The following is a 14866-nucleotide window of genomic DNA, read 5'->3' as shown; positions in this document are numbered from 1 at the left end:
GGTCCTCGCCTCTGTGACCCTGTCAGCTCGGCCGTAAAGCACACGGTGCTGGGCTCATCGGGCTGGGTGAGAACTAAATGTGAGAACAGGGTCTGCCCTGCTGTAAGGTGGAATCATGCCCCCCGGGCCTGGGTCCCGGCCTTCATCTTTCCATAGAACTTTCTTCTTAAACATTTTTTTTAAATGTTTGTTTATGTTTGACACAGAGAGACACTGAGCATGAGCAGGGGAGGGGCAGAGAGAGAGGGAGACGCAGAATCCAAAGCAGGTCCCGGGCTCCGAGCGGTCAGCACAGAGCCCGACGCGGGGCTCGAACCCACGGACCGCGAGATGGTGACCTGAGCCGAAGCCGGAGGCTCAGCCGACGGAGCCACCCAGGCGCCCCTAGAACTTTCTCATCCATAAAACTGCACGGATGCCCACAGCAGCCTGCGGAGGGAGCTACTTTTCCCCTCCAGTTCACAAATGAGGGGACTGCCGCTCAGAGAGCTCGAACCATTCGCTAGCGAGATGTGGCCCAGACACGGCGCCCACAGGCCTGTCTGACCCCGGAGAGGGGACGATCCCCCCTGAGCTGAGAGCTCAGAGAGGTGAGGGCAGGGCACGTGACCAGGGGAAGAAGGGGAGTGGCGCTCCCTTTCTCCCAGGAGGCCGGCTCTGTCTACAGGGCCAAACACCTACACGACTTGGATGCCTTCCACGGCCCAGGGAACGCGTGAGTCACGTCGCCTGGGAGACGCGAGGGCAGCCAGGGCTCCCGGGAGCTGGGGGGTGGGGGGCAGGGCCGTCCGCGTGGCAGGGAAATAGGATGACCGCAGCCACTGCGGTGTTTCATTCATTCAATTCATTTGTTCGTTGATTGATTCATTAGTTTGCTCGTTCAACATCCACGGAGCCTGGCTCCTGCGTCCGGCCCAGAGCCGGGATCTTGGGAGAGAAATCAGACGGGGGCCCTGTGATCAGGCAGCTCCTAGGACCTTCGAACAAAATGAGACCTCAGAGCACAGCATACATAGTCACGAGGAGTCGGCGGTCTCAGCTCACCTCCTGCAAGTGACCAAGTGACGGGGAGCTCACTACTTCTCAAGCCAGCTCTTCCCAGAACTGAGCATTTCTGCCTTTCAGAAAGTTCTTTCTTTCTCCTTCGTTCCTTCCTTTGTTCCTTCCTTCATTCGTTCCTTCCTTCCTTCTTCCCTCTTCCTCCCTCCTTCCTTCCTCCCTCCTTCCTTCCCTCCTTCCTTCCTTCCTTCCTTCCTTCCTCCCTCCTTCCTCCTCCTTCTTTCCTTCCTTGCTTCCTTCGTTTCTTCCTCCCTCTTCCTTCCTTCTTTCCTTCCTTCCTTCCTCCCTCCCTTCCTCCTCCTTCTTTCCTTCCTTCCTTCTTTCCTTCCTTCCTCCCTCCCTCCCTCTTCCTTCCCTCCCTTCTTTCTTTCCAGTTTTGTTGTCTGTGTATTTTGCCATTACAAACAGCGCTCCCAGAAACATTCTGGCACGGTCCCCTGGTGCCCGTGGACAAGAGATTCTCTCAAAAATGTTGACACGAAACGACTCCTTCTGCTCAGCTCCACATTTACGAGATGATGCCAAGTCGCTTGCCAGAGAGATTGCACCGAGTTACACAATTTGCTGTTTTATTCATTTCTAGAAATTCTATTTGGTTCTTTTTCAAATCCGCCCAAGTCATTTTTAGAACCTCTTGCTCTCAACTCACATTTTTCACTTCTCCCCTCTTTTGTTTCCTTCATCGCACCAAACAGACGCGCCGGGTGTCTTCCTCTAATAACTGCGGCCGGGAAGTGCTCTGGCTGCACGCGGTTTCTGTCGGTTCTTACTCGTGGTGCCCTGATTCCTCGTGTATTTGGTCCCGTCCCTTCCGAAGACTTAGCTCATCGTTCTTGGCATTTTACCGTCCTGTTTGGCTCCGAGGTGAATTCCGCCGGAGGGGGTTTGCGTCTGTTTGTGAGAAGTCTGGAGGAGGCCATCGGAGTCGAAATTTTCTGCCCGAGGTTTTTGCAGACGGGGCCAGAAGTGCGGCTTGGCCTTACCGACCTGTGCGGGGCGGGGGCTGGGGAGGGGGGCGGCGGCTGGTGGTCGCGAGGCTCCCGGGGTGATCCTCCCCACCCACTCGCAAAATAATAGTTCGTGCCACGCCAGGCCACAGTCTAGACCCATTTCTTGCCATCCTGGGTTTCTGAGGCTCATCCCGGGGCACCGTGGCTGGCTGGCGACACACGTAGTGAGACCTTCTGAGCCTGTGAGCAAACCACGAATGGCGATGGTCGCCACGAACTGAGCGTCCCTGTGGGTCAGACACCGTGGCGGGGGCTGGACGGGCTCTGTCTGACTCCTCCGTTCCCACGACAGCGCTAGGATCGTCTCGCCCCTTCTGAGGATGGAAAGACCAGGGCAAAGGCACAAAGCACCAGACCCAAGGTCCCCGGCTGGCGGGGCTGTGCACACGGGCGGTCCCGGGCTCCCGGCCATCCCCGCCACGACGTTGGGAGTTCGGGATCGGTTCCTGCTGTTATTGTTCCACCTTCCTGGTGCCAGAGGGGTCAAGGACACACACCCCCACCCCCCCAGCTTCGGGCCCTGCCTGAGATGCCCTGGTAGAGCCGCCTTGTCCCTCGACATGGCGGGACTCATGCTGCCTGTGCTCTGAGTTCCAGACAGGGACAGGGGAGGGAGTGACGATGCCCGGAGCAAGTGCCACTTCCTGTTGGTGGCCAGGCAACCCCTGCCTGTCCAGGCGCTAGACGTCGTGCAATTGGGGTACAAGCTAAGGACAGGGTGTCATGGGGGAAAGCCCTCTTCCAGAAGGGAAGGCTGTGGCTCAGTGATTCCTGTTCCCCTGCTTCCTCCGTTTGCAAACCTTGCCTGGACAGATGCTCTCCCTGACTCTCCCGGGGGCTCAGGCTCTCGGCCCACACAGCCGGCACCATGAGCCCAATGGGTCCCTGCCGTGCTGCCCTCTGGCCTCGGCCCACCCCACCGGCCACCCCCAGAGACAGGTGCAAAGGTGTAGTGTGGTAGCCCAGCCTGGGAGAGGGCAAGGAAGACTTCCTGGTGGAGGCAGGCTGGGCCTTGAAAGATGACTAGTGTGGTAGGATGGGTCCGTTCTCTCTCCTCTGAGCCTGGTTAGTTTCGGCTTGACCTTCAGACCTCAGTTCAAGCACCGCTTCCTCCGGGAAGCCTTTCCTGATCTCACCCACCTGGTAATCCCCGGTGACAGATGACGCTCCGTGTCCCTCTCCTTTGCAGCCCCCGAAAGCAATGGGACTGTTTGCTTAATGTCACTCCCCCCAGCCGACTTTGGGCTCCAGGAAGGCAAGGACCATGTGACCTTTGGCCCCGGTTATCCAGCAGGAAGCGGCTGCTGATATGAGCACAGGCCCCATCGCTGCATATCAGCGTGACAAGGGTCTTAATCTCTCTGGTCCTCTGTCTTCTCATCTGTAAAAAGGGCCTGTTTGGAGCCTTCAGTGGGGTAATGGAGGCACAGTCCTGAGCTTCACGCCGGTATTTGAAAAGTGTAGCAAAGTTTCATTTCCTAGATCCGAGCCCGGCCCAGAGCATGTGCCCAATAAATATCGGTTGCCTTGATGCATGTTGTTGATAAAAGCATCAGTCCCTGGAGCGAGGAGGGGCTTCCTCAGGGCAGGAGGAGGGTCGGCACCTGCGTCCCGGGTGGGGAAAACCGTGTGGGCCGAGGGAGGGAGGCCCGGGGGCGCGGGATGCCGCGTGACCCGTGGCCGGGGTCGGGCAGAGCGGGCAAGTGTCCGGAGGGGCAACGGGGACCCCTGCGTGCGGAGGCGGGCGCTCCCCCCTCATCCCGGATGACCCCAGCCCCGTCCTGTTCCTGGAGCCTTGGAACCCGCAGGCCGCGGTGCAACTCCCGCCTCTCTGCTTCTTTGGGTCCGCTCCAGGACCCTTTGCCCCAGCCGTCCTTACCGAGAACAGGATCCTACACCGTGTGCCTCCCAGGCGTCCACGGAGGAGCCTCCGACCGACCCGGGTCCCCACCCCCCGGGTCCCCACGGAGCGTGTCGACACCGCGGCCCTTGCGTGTGGCTCGTCCCGCCCGAGAGCCGGCAGGAAAGGTGCCTGGCGGCTCGGCCGACCGCTGCTCGCGGATAAATGGAGTCTTCTGCAGGGCAACTGTCCAGTGCCTCAAAGAAACCGGCCAACCGCGTCGGGGGAAATCCCAGTAAATCTTGGAAGCCACTGCTGGCCGGGGTGGGGCGCCCAGGGCCCTCCGGCCATCGGCCATGCTGGCAGAGGGCGGGGTATCCCAGGCCCCCAGACTCGCCTCGCCCCCGGGGCCCCGCTTCATTTTGCTTCCATTTCTCTCATTCAAGAGCAAATGGGGCCGATTCCAGTGGGTTCTGCCTTCCCTGCCCCAGCCCCATGCGGAGTCTCTCCTGTTCGTGCTGTGAAGCTGCTTGGCTGCAGCGGGGAGGCCCTGGGGCCAGGCGGGGCACCCCCTGGGCACGCCGAACCCCCATCCACTACGTTCTAGCCCTGTCTGCTCTGGGGCCTCCGTTAGGGGAACCCCCACATCCGCAGTCTCCCCTGTGTCTCTCTTCTCCCTCCTTCGGCCCGCCCTCTGGGAATGCGGTCTACACTCGCCGTCCGCGCTGCCCCACCCCCTGTGCCGGGGGCCCAGGCTCCAGCCTGGGGGGTCCCGGGCGGCTGCCCAGACAACTCACGGTGCGCGGCACCCCCCCAGCAGATCCCACCGCTGCCCCAGGCTGTATCTGCTGTATCCGCCTACCCTGAGGCCCGAAGGTCCCTCCCCAGGGCCTGTCGCCGGGGATGCAGGGCCCGGGGCTCGAACGGAGGCCAGCTGGGCCGCTCTGCCGCAGAGCACTGTCCCAGGAGTCAGAATGACGGGCAGGAGCACAGCGTGGGAGGACCAAGACCCCGAGGGCCTGAAGAGGGCAGCCAGTGCTGGGTCCCAGGAGGCAGCCCCCACCCCTCAGAGCCTGAGCCCGAGTCCTCCCGTCTGTTGCGGTTGTTGTGGAAACCGGGACCCCAGGCCTTCTTGCCCACCCGGCCCCCCACAGCCAGGGCTGGAAAGAAGGGGGCCTGGGGAGGGCCTGGGCTGGGGCTGAGTGTGGTGAGCAGGGCTGCAGCTGGCTGTGTTCCTCTCCCGCCCTCTGGTCCCTGGTGTCCCCCTGGAGCCGGTGAGAACCCCCAGGGGCCCAGCCTGCGGCAGCTGGCTCTCTAGGACCCCCCCTCCCAGGGCTGTGCCATCTGGCCAGTCTGCCACAGCCAGGGGCGGGGGGAGGGGGCGGGGCTCTGGGGCCCTGGGGCTTCCAGAAACACAGTAGGGCGATACCTAAAGCTCCAGGTACGGGAAGAGTCTGGTCTGGAGAAATTCCCTGATTCTTCCGCCAGCCTCTCGCCCAGCAAGCCGTCCCCCCCTGCCCACGTCCTGGAACTTTGGGAGTCGTGGGTTTCCCCTGCGTGCCTTGCCCTGCCGCCCCCTGCCCCCCCTAGCACCCACAGTCCCGATGTCCTGGGGGCCCTGGTCTCAGCTGAGCTCTGGGAATGGAAAGGGGGAGAAGGAGGGTTCCGGAAGCTTCCCTGCACAAAACACTGGCCAGAGGCTCTTCGGGACTCGTTCGCAAGAGTCTCAGGATGCCCAGCCTGATCCCGGCCGACCCCAACTGAGCTTGAAAAGCCTGTAGATGCGTGTGCGCCTCCTCGGCAGGTGTCGGACCCAAGACCCCTGCGCCCTTGGCGTCTGGCACTCGGGGCCCCGCGGCCCAGCTGCCCGGATGGCGCCCCCCCCCCAGCACAGCGTGCCGCACTTTGCCCCTGACGTTCACACCTCCCCACGTCCCAGGGAGGCAGGCAGGCAGGGACGCCGTTCCCATTTGACAGGCGGAGAAACCGGGGCTCCCGGGAGGTTTGTGGTCTTGGGCGGTGAGAGCTGGATGTGAGGTTTGCACCCAGGTCCACGGCGTCCCCCCAGGGCTGGGCCGCCTTCTTCTCCCTGAGCTGTTTCGGGCCACGTGTGCATTTCTTCCATCCATCCGTCCCACTGCCTGACGGTCACCCTGTGAGGGCCTCCCGTGTGCCCGGCCTGGGCTGGGGGCTGCGCGCAGGAGGACTCAGGGAGCCTCCTACGTCAGTGAGGGAAGGGACGCCCCCTCCAGTCGGCACTTCTGAGCTTCCCCTTCCCCTGGCCAGACGTTCACCGAAAAGCAGCTTCCGGGGCACGTGCGTTTGGAAACACGTGCCTCTTTCTTACGGGGCTTCGTTCCCCGGGCACAGGGCTCGGTCGGCCCCGAATCTGTGTCCCTCACGATGGCCTCCTGAGACTGTCATCATCATCACGGCCGAGCCCACGCCTGGGGAGCGGACGTGCCCGCTGGGGGAGGGAGACGAACGCACGTGTGCCCCAGGATGTGCTGCGGACGCCCGACGTGAGGCGTGGGGGCGAGGACCCCCAGCCCAGGCTCTTGGGGTCTCTCCGTGCGCTGACTCATGATATGACAGCACCAGCTGGAGGTCCGTGTCCACTGGGAGAGTCTGAGAGCCCCGGTGAACGGCAGGGGGTGGGGGGCGGTCGTATCCATTATTTCCTCCTCCAGACACGGGCCCTTCTGTGACCCCGGTGTGGACAGCATGGCAGGGACCAGCTGGGGGTGGGGGGCGAGCCTGACTGCTGGTGGGGGCATCTCGTGCTTTGTGGGAGAGCCTGGGACACCCCGAGTCCTCACATCCTAGGTCCTTTTACAAGTCATGTCACCTGGGGCAGCCTGAGGACCTCTCTGAGCTCTCGGCACAGAGCCTGATGTGGGGCTCGAGCTCACCAACCGTGACCTGAGCCGTGGTCGCCGCTCTGCAAGGAAACTGTTTCCTGGGGAGGCGCGGAGCTCGGGCGACTCATGGTGTCAACTCCTTCCTCACACCTGCTCCCGGGTTGACGGGGCCCAAGGGTCCCACCAGCCAGCGTCTCCCCCGAGGGGATTCTGTCGCGCCCTCCCTGAGCCCAGACACGGCTGTGGACGGCACGCAAGCCATCGACCTGGAGAGGTCAGCACCCTCCGGCCTGTGTATTGTCACCGACATCAGGGTCAGGAGGGACGCCGGCCGGGAGCTGAGGGTCAACCGGACCCTCTGTGGGTTCCAGGCCGGCCTCCGCTCTCTAAACCTTCCACGGGGGGTGCTCTCCTTGCCCCGCCCCGCGCAGACCCTCCCGTGACCCCCTGCCCCCCTCACGTTTGGTCCGGGCCCCATGGCAGAGGAGGAGTTCAGGGGTTCCGTATTCCTCCCCCGGGCACCTCGATTCTCGAAAGCGCGAGAGCCCAGCCCTCACTGGACAGATTTCCTGTCTGAGGGAGCTGGAGAAATTGCCACCTGCTCCCTCACTCCAGCTTGTCACTTCTAGTTTAACAAGCCCCCAGGTGACGCCGCAGCCTGCGCCCCGCGGGCCCAGCTTCCGTTCCTTTCCGTCTGCCTCCGCCGGCTGGGCCTCCGGAACACAGCTCCTGTCCCCGCCGCGGCGCTGCCCCAGGAGGCGGGGGTGCTGGGGGAGGGCCTGCCTGACCTGGGGCCACAGCTCCACCTCTCACATGCCCTGTGCGCCCCCCCAGCCGGGGTCCCCTCCCCGGGGACAGCAGGTCCAGCTGTCAGACTGCACAGAAACGTCTCCCTCCCCACAACGGGGGAGCCAGATGCTTCCACTCGCGAGCACTGCCAGGTGAACCCCGGACCCACCCTGCCCCTGCTCAGCCAGGGGCCTGTGTCCACTGATCCCTAGACGGCTTCCAGCGCCTTCCCCTGCTCAGAGGCTGAGATCGACTCCCCTCCCCCTGCCAGAATCTACCAGGCTCTCCTAGACCAGCCCAGGACCTGGGCAAGGTCTAGAAACTTCTGGAAGCAAAGCCTCAGCCTCTGAGCCCACAGCCAGCACCCATATCCTTGAATGTCCCTTCCTGCAGCCCGTCTCCTGCGGTAAAGTGTCTCCTCCTCCAGCTCATCCCCTCCTGAAGATTGTCCCTCTTTGCAGCTCATCCCCTCCCGTAGCTTGTCCCCTCCTGCAGCGTGCTCTACGCCTGCTCCCACAAGCCCCGGCTGTCCCTGGGTGGGGACCTGGGCGCAGGAGGCGAGAACAGGACTCAGACCACTTGTCCCCCCTGGCCAGCGTCCTCGCCTGTCCCACAGGGCTTGGAGCGCCTCCCTGCAGAAGCAATGTGGGTCAAATGAGGGACGGGACTGAAGGCTCTGGCCAAGTGTCCACCGGGTCACTCGGCGTGTGGCTGACTGCAGGCATTTAGTGAGTGTCCACTGCAGCCACGCCCCCCCCGGGGGGCCGGGTCCCCTGCCAGAGCATACGCGGGAAGCACAGTGACTGTGGACACTTACAGAGTGCTGCTGGCTGCCCACAGTCGCCCCGTATTAAGTCACCTCCTGGGGCGCCTGGGTGGCTCCACTGGTGAAGCGACCCACTTCGGCTCAGGTCACGATCTCGAGGGTTGTGAGTTCGAGCCCCGCGTCGGGCTCTGGGCTGACGGCTCGGAGCCTGGAGCCTGCTGCAGATTCTGGGTCTCCCCCTCTCTCTACCCCTCCCCTGCTCGCGCTCTGTGTCTATCTCTCAATAACAAACATTAAAAAAGAAAAAAGCCAACGAGAGACAGATCAATAGAAAAATGGCCAAAGGGCTTGAACCGTGCACTTGAGCAAGGGACAGGTGGACACGGTCAAAACACACGAGACCCGGGGCTCAAGCGCGGCGCTCATCAGGAAAGGGACAGAAAGCCAGAGGGGTTACTGCCATTGGCCGCCCGCCGCCCCCACTGCGGGACGTGCCGGGCAGCTCGCCCACCCCGTGGCCCACACGTCTCCTCCTCCGTAAACACACGTGGCCAGAATGAGCCTGCGCGTCCACTTGACGGCACGAAAGCGGGGTGGGGGGGGCACTCCGATGGGGGACGCCGGGCTGTGTCAGGGGCTCCAGGCCACCCAAGCAGAAGGCGTGGGCGGGCAGCAGGGACCGGCCTCACCTGGTGGCTTCCAGAAGCAGGGCCACGGCTGAGCGGGCGGCGTGGGAGCCTGGAGGAAGGGTGGGGGGGCTGAGAAGCAGGTCCCGCGGAGGGTGGGGACGCGTGTTTCCGGCACCCGTTCTCACTCCCACACACGGGGACAGAGCTGGGCGCCTTCCTCCATACGTGATCGAGCTCCGTGCATTCCGATCGCCCCCGTGTTAAGATCTCACGGGCATCTTTCCCGAACTAGTATTTCTGCACACGTGCCGTGGGGTGAGGGCAGCTTGTGCGAACGGCCCCGCACCCGGGGGCCCCTCGATCGTGGCCCGAGTCCCTTCCCGGCACCTTTATCCCGGCCTGCCTGCGGGGCACCTTCCACCGGGGGCCCTGACAGTCTCGAGCTAAGTCTTCCCTTCCCGGAGGCAGAGTCACGCCCGCCCGCGAGGCCGGCGTCGTGACAGGGGGGACTCCCTCCTCGCTGCTGAAGCTGAACCCGTTTTGTTTTTTCTTTCGTTTGCTACGTTGCCCCCTTTTCTGTGGTGCCGCTGGTGCTCGGTTCCCCGGCTTCCAGAACGTTCCCGGCGGAGGGAGACGGCCAGGCTTCTGCTGTGTTTGCCCCAAGCCCCCTTCCTTCTTCCCGCCGAGGCCTTTTTCGCTTCGTCCTCGTTCTTCTGCCGAATAGGAGCTTCCTCCTTGCGGGGCAGATGGGCTCATCAGCCTCTCCGTGGAGGAAACGGTGGCCCCGTGGCCCCTGCAGTGAGACCCACCCTCCGTCCAGGACACAGCCTGTCCACGGGCCCCGCGACCCACCGGCTAATGCACACACTTGGCCCAGCCCTCCAGCCTCCCCGCCCCCCCCACCCGGGTTGGGCCACCTGCAGGGTGTGGCCGGCCCCGGAGCCGCCCGCGGGACTGGCAGGGCTGGGCTGTTGCCCAGATGCCCGTCAGGACAGAGCCACGTGTGTCCGTGTCCTGGGGCCACCATAAATAAGTGTCACCGAGCTCGCTGCTTAAAGCAACAGAAACCCATTCTCTCGCAGCCCAGAGGCCAGAGGTCCGAGACCAAGGCGTCGGCAGGGTCGCGGCCCCTCCCAGCGCTTTAGGGGACACTCCTGCTGCCGCTTCCAGCCTGGGCTGGCGGCCGGCCCTCCTGGGCCTGTGGGTGCACCCCTCCACCCTCTGGCCCCGGCCGCGTGGCCTTCTGTCCCCTGTGCCTTCCCTCCTCTCTCTGATGAGGACACTTGTCATTGGATTTAGCGCCCGCCCGGATAACCCGGGATGATGTCTCATCTTGAGATCCTTAACTTGATCGCATCTGCACAGAAGGTCACGTTCCTGGGTTCTAGGGGCCGGGACGTGGACACATCTGTCGGGGGTCACCATTCACCCTGCTAGAGGCGTCTACCGAGAGCCCCGGCCCATCCCACTCCAGCCCCCTGTGCTAAATCGCTCCTCGGTTTGCAGGGGACCCAGCCTGTGATGCTTGTTCCTTCCCCAGAACTCTGGGGCGAAGGGACACTCCTGAGAGGAGGGGCCAGGCCCCAGGCCCTCACCTGTCTGGCCGTGTGAATTTGGGTAAGGCCCCTCCCCTCTCAGAGGCCCCAGGTTCCCAACTTCTGATGAGGGAATTGTGCTGGATCGTCCTCAGGGTTTCCCTGGCATCCTGTGATCTGACAGAGGCCACACAGCATCCTTCCACTCAAGGGTCTTGAGTGGACACCTGGGCGCGAGACCCTCTTCCCTGGGGGTTGGGCCTGGGGGAGAGCAAACGCCCTGAGGCCTGGGACCAGCTCAGAGAGCGGAGACCGGGCTCCTCCCAGCACCCCCCTCCCACCGCCCAGTGCCCCAGAATAGCTCTGATGTAATTCGTAATGGTCCTTTTCTCCCACAATGAAAGCCACCAAGCGAGAAAAAAGGGGTTTCTTTTCTAAAATTGCTTTTCCTCGTTCTTTGACAGTCTGCGGTGCCCGCACGTAATTAATTCGCTGCCTGGTGAACGGCAGGTCAGCCACTCGGGCTGGGAGAGAAAGCTCTAGAGAAAAGCAGAGAGGGCACAGTCACGGCTGAAAATGAGTCCCCCCCCCCCCCCCATCGCCCGGGCCTGCTGCAGCTCGCGGACCAGAATAAATACATACAAATCCTCGCTTGCCAGGGACTTGGGCTTCCTGGCAGCAGAAGGGGGAGGTCCCCAAGGCTGCAACCTGCTTAATGTGCATCAGTGCAGAGACCCGAATAAGTCCGACCAAAGGGAAGCTTTTAAGGTTTTCGTGTGATTTCTCAGGCCTCCCGGGGGCACAGACCAAGAGTAGCGGCGAGGATTTTCTGGGCGGTGGAATAGAACGGCTTAGTTGTAGGGCCCCACCTTGCTGCTGGCCTTCCGGGTGACCTTGAACGAGGTAATGCCGAGGGTCGGTTTCCTCTTCCCTAAAGCGGGGATAAGAGATTGCACGTCAATCGGGGGGCCAAAGACGTGCTTTGAAAAACCCGATCCCTCGTCTCCGGCAATTAACCGTCCGGACTCCAGCCTGGAGGCTCACTGGTGCCACACACAACGCTAAGCACGAGGCAGTACTTTGTAAGCCGGAGAGTTGGAACCAACCCTGGCCACCGGCTGCCGGGGCTTGTTAGCAAACGCGTAGACCAGGGGCGCCTGGGGGGCTCCGTCGGTTGAGCGTCCGACTTCGGCTCAGGTCACGATCTCGCGGTCCGTGGGTTTGAGCCCCACGTGGGGCCAGGTTACTGTGGTGACAGAGCGGTGAACTGACCTGAGGCCATCTGCGCCTCTGCCGTGCCTGTCCCCCACCACGGGCACCGAGACTCTGGGGCAGGGGAGTGGGGGGTTGATGAGGGGGTGACTTAGGAACCCAGGCAGCAGGCCGGGAGTCTGGGGGGGGGGCGGCGGGGGGAGACAGTGCTGAGTGCTCCAGCCTTCTCCAAGGAGTGATCCTGGGGGGCTCCCCGTAAACAGCTACGGGCCGCCTCGCACCAGAGTTAGCCTTCGTCTTGGATTCTCTCGGAGTTGGAAGACGTGAGGCGGGACGGGCCGGCCGCCTTCATCTCGGACGCCAGCCCTCACCGATCCCCAGGCTGCTGGGACCGTGTTGAGAAGGATCCTGAGGGCCGGTGGGGACCCGGTGGGAAAGCTTGCCGGCAATGTCTTCGAGGGCATCAGCGCAGCAGGGGCGGGGGGGACAAATGCCAGGCCGGGCTAGAGAGAAGCTGGGGCCACCCGAGACCCCCCACAACACGCCCGGGAAAAGTTGAACGGCCTCTCCAGGATCCAGCTCTAGTCCTTGGTCTGTCTGCAGCCCAGGCGTCACCAGCTGAGCCAAGACCTCGGAGGGAGGTGAGAGCAGGGCCATCCGGAGAGTTCAGGACCCCCTCCCCACCCAGGCACCAGCCACAGTCTGGAGCCTCTCGAACCCCCGGGGAGGAGAGGCGCCCTGCACCACGGTAAGCTCGTTTTTCACGGATTACACCGCGTGGAGCCGGCCGGCCTGGTAATTACTTCACTTCTATAATTAGCCCAAAGATTCCCGCTGCAAATGAGGAGAACAATGTGGGGTGTGCGGGTGAGACAGTGTGACTGATAGCTTGACTCGCACCCCGGAAGTTTCCCACCACAGGGAGTGGGTTCCCTCCCCGGTCCTGGGCGAGCCGCCCGCACGTTCGGAGGCGGCTCCGAATAGCCCTTCGGTGGCCACTGCGGTCGGCCCGGTGGTCACGACAAACAGCACGTTTGAAGCACTCCCTGGGATCCCCGCTGCTCCCTTTGATATTGTCCTCACAGCCCGACGGGAAGAATCTAGCTCACAGGGAACTTGGTTTTCGGAAGCGGAGGTGGGATTCGATCCCAGGACCCACGACAGACATCCAACCCCCCAATCCTTGGTACCACCCGCTGCCTCACACGCCTCCCAGACGAGGGCTCAGGAGGTGGTCATTACAGAAGCTGGCTCTCTAGAACGTTCCAGAGAGTGGCTTTTAAGGAGACACTTTTCTGGGGCACCCGCGTGGCCAGGTCGGTTACGCGCCCACCTCTTGACCTCGGCTCGGGTCGTGGTCTCGCGGTTTGTGAGTTCGAGCCCCGCGTCGGGCTGTGCCGATGGTGCAGAGCCTGCTTGAGATTCTGTCTCTCCTCCTCTCTGCCCCTCCCCAGCTTGTGCGCTCTCTCTCGCAAAGTAAAAACTAAACTTAAAAAAACAAAAACCCAAAAACAAAAAGGAGGCACATTTTCATCTTTAGGGAGGGGCTGCTAGTTTTTGAGGATGGACGGACTTTCGAGGGTTCTGTCAGCCCGTCCCGGGTGCCTGTGCCTGGCCCCCTCTAGGGGTCACAGCAGAAGAGAGAAGAGCAGGACTGGGGTGGGGGCAGGCAGCCTCTGAGCCCCCCGCCCCTAGATCCAGGGGGTTTCAGGCTTAATAGCAGGTGAGTTTTCTTACTTCCTGCCCCTGGGAACAGAGGAAAACAAATAACAACAACGTGTTGGAAGAAAGAGGTGGCTCTCGATTTAGAATTTACAAACAGTGAACTAAGCCCCCACCGGGGACACCTCCAGCATCCTGCCGGCCCCGGGGGACAGGTGCCAGGACGCAGAGCACGGGGCTGCGGGAACGCTCCTCCGGGGTCCCCAGCACGGTCCGGTTCTCAGCCCCGGGGCACGGCTTCCAGTCACCCGGGCCGCTCTTAGACACTGAGGCCAGCTCCCCGTGACGTCTAAGCGATTGGTCAGAGGGGGCGCGGGCAGGGGGGGCTCCCAGGCACCCGGGAGTTGCGAGTTCCCGGCAATGTGTCTATGCAGCCAGGTGGCAGCCACTGCAGAGAGCTGTGTGGACTGAAGAAGTGGCTTCTGTCCACAGGTGCCAGGCCTGCCTTCTACCCCCCCTGCCCCCTCCTTCCTGTCCCCAGGGGTTCCCCCTGGAATCCCCTCCTTGACGCTGCACGCCCAATGCGGGCTCCCCCTCAGTCTCCTACGCCCCTGGGACCGGACTCTGAACCCAGCTCCAAGCCGGGACCCCAGTCCTGCCCCGGGTCTCTCGTATCTCGGGCCTGACTGTGGGCCCTCGGCCGTGCCTCTGGCCTGGGCCCAGGGTGGGGGCGTCAAGGCCTTTGGTAGACACAGCCCAGTGGGGGAAGGGTGCGCACTCAGTTCTGCCTGGAGGAAAACGGTGGAGGGAGGGGCCGTTGATGGAAGGAGGGAGCCCGGCAGATGGCAAGAGGCGGGGAGAAGGCCTGAGGTGCCAGCGGGATTCCTACCTTCTCTTTCAAGGAAAATGACTCTCCATTCAGGAAATATCTACCGAGAGCCTAAGGGTGCCAGCAGGTATCAGAGGATACAGGGAGGAGTCCATTAAAACCCTTACCGAGAGCCAACGGCCAGGGCTGTGCTGGGCCAAGGTGTTGTGGCTAGGGACACAGACCGGCTCCCGCTCCTGCCAGAATGTTCTGTCTGGGCAGACAGAGAAGAAGCAGATAAACCTGGTGATAAGCATGATAATTTCAGGTGGCGGTCAGGGTTATACAGAAAATAAATGATGGGGGAGAAGGGCTTGGGTTTTGTTACAGAAGCCAGTCCGGGAAGCATTCTCCCAAGAGGCGATTTGAAACTGTGACCGGAATAACGAGGGGGGGACAAGGCAGAGAGCCTCACCGCCCCCCCCACCCCAGCTCTGCAGGGAAACAGAGTCGCAGGTAATTCGGACGACAAACAGCAGGTTTTTCCACACCCACGCGAGCCAAGTACAAACCAGGCCTACGTGAGTTGCGGGTGGTCAGTTGCTAATTTAACAGCCAGGGGAAGCAGGAAGCAATCTTCAGAGGAAGATAGCAGATTCCAGAAGGCCTGCGACGCACCATCCGCGATTGCAAGG

Source organism: Panthera tigris, chromosome B4 (assembly GCF_018350195.1).
Source record: "Panthera tigris isolate Pti1 chromosome B4, P.tigris_Pti1_mat1.1, whole genome shotgun sequence".
In the NCBI taxonomy this organism is placed as follows: domain Eukaryota; kingdom Metazoa; phylum Chordata; class Mammalia; order Carnivora; family Felidae; genus Panthera; species Panthera tigris.
This window is presented reverse-complemented; position numbering follows the sequence as displayed.